The sequence below is a fragment of the Ammodytes marinus genome (genome assembly GCF_949987685.1).
Source record: "Ammodytes marinus genome assembly, chromosome: 17".
NCBI classification, from domain to species: domain Eukaryota; kingdom Metazoa; phylum Chordata; class Actinopteri; order Uranoscopiformes; family Ammodytidae; genus Ammodytes; species Ammodytes marinus.
The window spans coordinates 4,954,130-4,960,174 of NC_137221.1; positions in this window are offsets into that span (position 1 = coordinate 4,954,130).

The window sequence follows — 6,045 nt, forward strand, 5'->3', positions numbered from 1 at the left end:
CAGGTCACAGGTGATGTCCTCAGGTGGTTTCCCATCAGCAGCTCAAAGGCAGATACATGATTCGTCCACAGGGGGCGCTGTCACTCTGCTGACTCCTCTGAGAATGTAAACTCAGGGACAAACTCAAGTATTGATCAGCAGTGAGCAGGAAGAGCCTTTGTCCTTTAAATAGGACATCATCTAGATATAATATGTGACACGTGTTGCTGTGTGTGTGTGTGTGTGTTGCTTTGTGTGTGAAACAATCATGAATGTCTCATGAAGTGAGTACAAAATATATCTGAGTTTTTCCAGTTTAACCTAAAATCTTATCCAAACCCTTTAATGAAGTGCTTCAAACACAACACATGAGGATAGAAACAGAGTATGAACAGCGTCACAGCAACAGCAGAATGAGAAACAGCATCAGGTGTTCAAACATCAGCGGTGGTGTTACATTTCTCTTGTTCAAGCAGTTTTCTGCGTCCACAGCTCCACATGGTTCAGAGCTGATCTGATGTCTGTGTTTAAGAAGCTCTCTGACTCTCTTTCTGCTTCGCTTTTATTCATTCACTTCTGTTTTCATTTCAACGTAAAACACTGAGGTAGCCAGTGTCATCAGAAAATAATATGAGCTCATGATTGGATTAATAGATGATACAATGTTAAAGATGGTGGTTGTATCTTCCTCGTTTCCCTTTTTACTGTTTTTTTTCAGTTTTTGTTCTTTGTTGTTTTACAATTGGTTTTGGTATTGTATTGAATTTAATTGATTTTCAATTAATGTGCACTTTTTCAGGATGTGTGTGTGTGTGTGTGTGTGTGTGTGTGTGTGTGTGTGCGTGCGTGCGTGCGTGCGTGTGTGTGTGTGTGAGTGAGTGAGTGTGTGTGTGTGTTCCTAAACATTATTAGAAAATCTATCATTTTGTTATTTTTAAGTCTACATAATTTTGTGTGGATGCTATTCCAATGTAAAAAAAAAAGTATTCAGGCTATGCTTATAATCACTTCCTCTATTGTGTTTCATAAATGAATATCAGAATCATTTGCACTTGGGTAACGTCACTTTTGTAATACGTGTTGTTGTTGTTGTTGTTGTTGTTTTTGCTGTTTCAAAAAAATACCTTATAATTTCAAACATACTGTATATTCTCTCATCTGATACAGTTCCGCATTTTCGGTAATGAGACTAACATCACCTTTTTTTCTTTTATAAAGGAGTGGTTTGAATCTAAACAAGTCTCAGAGTGCATTAACTTATGCTACCACTAGAGAGCAACACAACCCTGACCTTCCTCTTTAAGAAAAGTCACCAGCTCTATGGTCACCACATAGAAAAACTGAGCAGTTTCATGACTCAAGCATTTCAAATGCAATTTCAACATTTTATTTTGTCTTATTTATTGTAACTGTATGCCCCTGTGAAGAGTGTGTCATATAAGGCAAGCAAAGTGTATGCCATGACCAGGAGCTCACAATAAACCTTTATTAAATTTAAACTGAAGGCAAAGGTTGCATCCATCCAGATATAGCCCCTTGTTATTGTCATTATAAAATGAAATAACAAAGTTTGACATGCCATCTGGGGAAAATAGAAACTTCACAAGCTAAAGATTTGAACCTAAAACAGAACTGACATCAAATCCAGACTGTGAAAAAAAAAGTGTGAGGAAATAGTGGAATGGTTCTGTTGTTAATTTGGTTAAACTGCCATTCATAAATCCCTTGCACCCAAGCGCAGAAGTCATATTGTAGTTTATGCAAACATAATTATAGTTTACAGAAATCATGCTCCAAATGGTCACATATTGATGCTGGTGGATATGCATCTTTAAAATGCTTCAAACATCAAGCAATTCAACCCTTTTTTTCTAGTCATGTTTTCCAGTCGCACTACTCTCGTCAAGATTATTCTTTGTGGCTTTAAGTTTATTTATTAAATGATGGAGCAGCTCTATCTTTACAGAAGTGACCAAGGTTCCCAGCTTCTTCAGTTCTACTGTTGTTGTAACATCAGTATGCTAAGGTCCTACTGCCTCTGGAACCTCTACTGCTGAGCTGTTAAGAATTTAAAGTTAAGAATTCATGCTGGATGTTAACCCTAACCCTATGTCACTTATTTATGCTTCAAATTTAAAAAGACTACAACAATGTTTTGATCTATCTGTTTATTCAAAGACAAAACATGAACATTGCCTTCTCTTGGATTAGTTTTAATGTTAGAGCTGTGAAACTCTAAGTCTAAATGTGTGCACTCAGTATACTTAAGCTTTTGCTGAGTTTTAACTTTTGAAGCAGTGTATTATAGTATATATTACTAGGTGCATTATTTTGCACAATAGTATTTCAGTCAAGATCAATATAATAGCAGTGAGCTTTCTATTTAATCTGAACCTGTTAAAGAAGCTCTAAGCTAATGTTCAGACCAAACACCAAAAAAAATCAATAAATGTTTTTTTCCATTTCATACTGGAACAATATCTTCCCTGGAATGACAGATGTCACATGCACACCCAGACCGACAGACAGAATCAATCAATATCCTTGTCATTGAATAAAGTCTACTTCAAGTTCACACGTTCTCATGGCCGTCTGCAGCCGGCTGCTCATTTTGTCCGGGGAGCTGCGCTGACCCCTGAGCCTCTGCCGGGGATTGTCCTGATGCAAATCAGTTGGAGGGAACCAATTCATCGCCGCACAATTTGATTAGACATCTGCATATTGAGCATCTGCAGCCCATGAAAATCTGCCAATACCTTCCCTGCCTCCCCCCACGTTCCCCACACTCTGTGGCCCCCCACAGGGGTAGCGCCCCACGACCCCAGGGCCAGCCCCCCCTCTTGTCCCCCTGTGACCCTGTCAGGCCCGGCTACAATACCTGACCCGCCCCAGAGACGGGGAGAGTGGAGTTCAAGGTAAATGTCCCTTTCTCTGAGTCTGTCTAGAGGCTGCCCTGCCTTGCCCCTGTCCAGCCCTTGTCCGATAATCATATGCACCGCTTTTTACTTATTCTTCTCTCTCACACACACACACATGCAGACACTCACACTTTTTTATTACAAACTTCTTTTTTTTTAGACAAAATGACTTTTCCTTAAAAATGAAGGCTTTCCTTTCTCTGGAGCCTTTCCATTGTGATCAATTCAAACCACCGGCCCTTATTCAGACATCTCTGCCACTCAGAGGCTTTCCCTCCATTTTTCATGGCTCTTATTGATTCACCAGGATCTCTTTCAGCGCTGGGAAGAGGGAGCGAGCACGTCAAGAAGTTTACAGCAACGTGTTGAGCCTCACCACACACAATGCAAACTTCATCTAGCAGAACTTGCAGTTAAAACTAGAGATTATATGTTTTGTGTGTCATTTTTGGTGATAGACATTCACTATTTGAGCATTTTGCCTTTGTATGTAAGGCATCTAAACATAATGTCATTTCTGGCCATAATATTTGCCCAATTTCTATTTGAGGAAACTTATCATATAGGTTGATGAAGCACGTGTGTTTTCTGGTGTTTGCCCCAATAAATAAATGGAATGTGAATGCTGTATTGACTCGTTGTTTGCCGAAACAGACATCACCAGTTCTGCTGCAAGTGATCATAGCAACAATCACACAACCAAATCACACAACAAAACAACAGCAGTCGAATTAAGATTTAGTTTCATGACATTTACACAGTGACATCTGCTGCCTTTTTATATGCACTTTAGCATCCACATTGACTAACAGTTTCCTCCTCAGAATTACTGACACTGTTGGATTTATCTAATTTGAATCATTGAATATAATTTAAAATAAATATTATGCTGAATGATAAACAAGAAAATACAGATTTCTAATGAGCATCAACTAATGGGGATTTACACATGACAGTGGTGTTGCTCGCATGGCATCTTCCTCTTCAGATTCTACCACTCATGAGACAAACAGCTGTGGTCAGAGCTGGTGTGGATATATAGTGAGACAGAGACTGACTCCAAATGCAGGAGGCTGACAGGCTCAAATACTAAGCTAGAGGAATTTTCCAGTGACGTTACTTGTCAGTAAATTGTATATAACCTACCCGAGACAATCAAGGTTTTGCAGGTACAACATGAGTCTCCCAGCAACCACATTCGTCTCTGTCAGTTTGTAAAGAAAACTTGCTCATTGGCTTGGTATAACAGGCTCAACAGAAAGAGACATCTGAGAGGCTTTATCATGGTGTAAGTGTTGGTCATAGCGATGCTTTTAAGATGAAGATGCACAAAGATATATGTTTGTGTGACATAGGAAACCATCTTCTTTTAAAGGGAAGATTCTTCATGTTTTACTCAAATGAGATCATATGTGTTGGTTGCATGTCTATTAGATAAGTCAGCCTAAGTCAGCAGAAAAACTGGGAACAGGGAGAAGCTCCCTCCAATTTGCCCACAAAATATGCTCTCAACAACTCCAAAACTGTCTCATTTGCACATCATACTTTTAATTATATGGATAACAACAGCCTCCTTTTTTAGGTTTTGTGTTCATGTGTTTGTAAAGGCGTGAACACGTCTCCCTGTAGAATTGTTGTTGCTGCTCAGATTATCTGAGAGCTTCCTCGAGGAGCAAATCATTTTACTCCCAAATCTAGTCTACGGCTGTTTTCCAAAACCCAATCCTAATTCATCTCCCCACCCAGTTCAATCCTAATACATGTGGTCAAATGTAGCATGCTGAAAAAATACCTGTTTGTCCTACTACATCCAGTCATGATTTTTAGTGTTGAAATCAACATGATTCTGACCCACAATCCACTGCACAATTGTCTGATCAGTTTAATCAGCGTTAAGAAAAGAGAACATTTTTCAATGGTTGACGTTGAAGCATTAAGTCTGATAGTGTAAACGCATCTAAACTAAATCTTTACCCAAACATGTGTAAGAGTTTGTGTGTGTTCATCATTGCACGTGTGTTGGTATGTGTGCTGCTCATCACTTTGAACCTTGTCTCTCTCTGATTCTTGGCAGGAAGTGAGCGTCAGCAGCCCTTGGTCGTAAAACTGTTTTTGGTCGCTTTCCCAGAATGCAATGGGAAGGGAGAGGACAGAGAATCTCTGTGTCACATCGCCATGGCACAGGGTTTAAGACGATCGTTGAGAATGTCAATAATCACTCGAACCGAGGACAAGGTGCTGCATGCTCTGGGTGCAACAGAAACACCTGCATGTCTTTTTTTCTATAAAGCAATGACACCTATTAAAACGATGCATGTCCTTTTATATATTTGCAATGAGGAAATGGTTAACATTAAAATTCAAAGGTCACTTTATGTGACTAAAAAATGGTTTGAGGATCCATATACAAAATTGTGGCATCTCTGAAATATCTGCCAAATGAAAAATATTATGATAGTAAATGAATCGTTATTAGGGCAAAACCCACTTTGAGCTATGAAATAACCTAAACAACACAGATCCTTCCATAAAATCATTAAATAAAAATAATTCAACCTTCATTTGTAACGTGACAAGACAACATTTTATTTATTCACAAGGAGAAATGCTTGATCCATCTAACAAAATGGATTGAGATGTCAAAGTGGTGTCTGTTAATTGTATCTGCTGTGGAACTTGGGGCTCAGCGTTCTCCCATCAGGATATATTTGTAGCTACAACACAATGTTCAAAAGCCTTTGTCCCTCATCCTTTTGCTGTGATCTGCGTCTCAGGGCTTTTGGACAAAAGGTGTCAAACGGTGCGTTGGACTTGGCCTGCCATGTCCTCCCGAGGCTGCTCCTAATCCTATTACTGGGAGCTGTGGAGGAGTATGGATGCTGCCGTCCCTTCATCCCAGCAACTATGAAAGTCTAAGGGGGGCCTGTGTGTGTTTACTCTGCATATCTGTTCTGTCTCTATGTGTGTGTGTATGTGTGTGTTCTTGTGTGTGTAATTGCTTTGTAAGCGACTTCTTATCCACGTTGTCATAATGTGTTATCCACTGATGCGGTCCGAGGTTTGCCGTCTTTTTCAGTTTACCACGGGGCAGGTGGACATTTCAATCTCTAGCTCTTCACTTTGATGATGTCATGTGGAAACATGGATT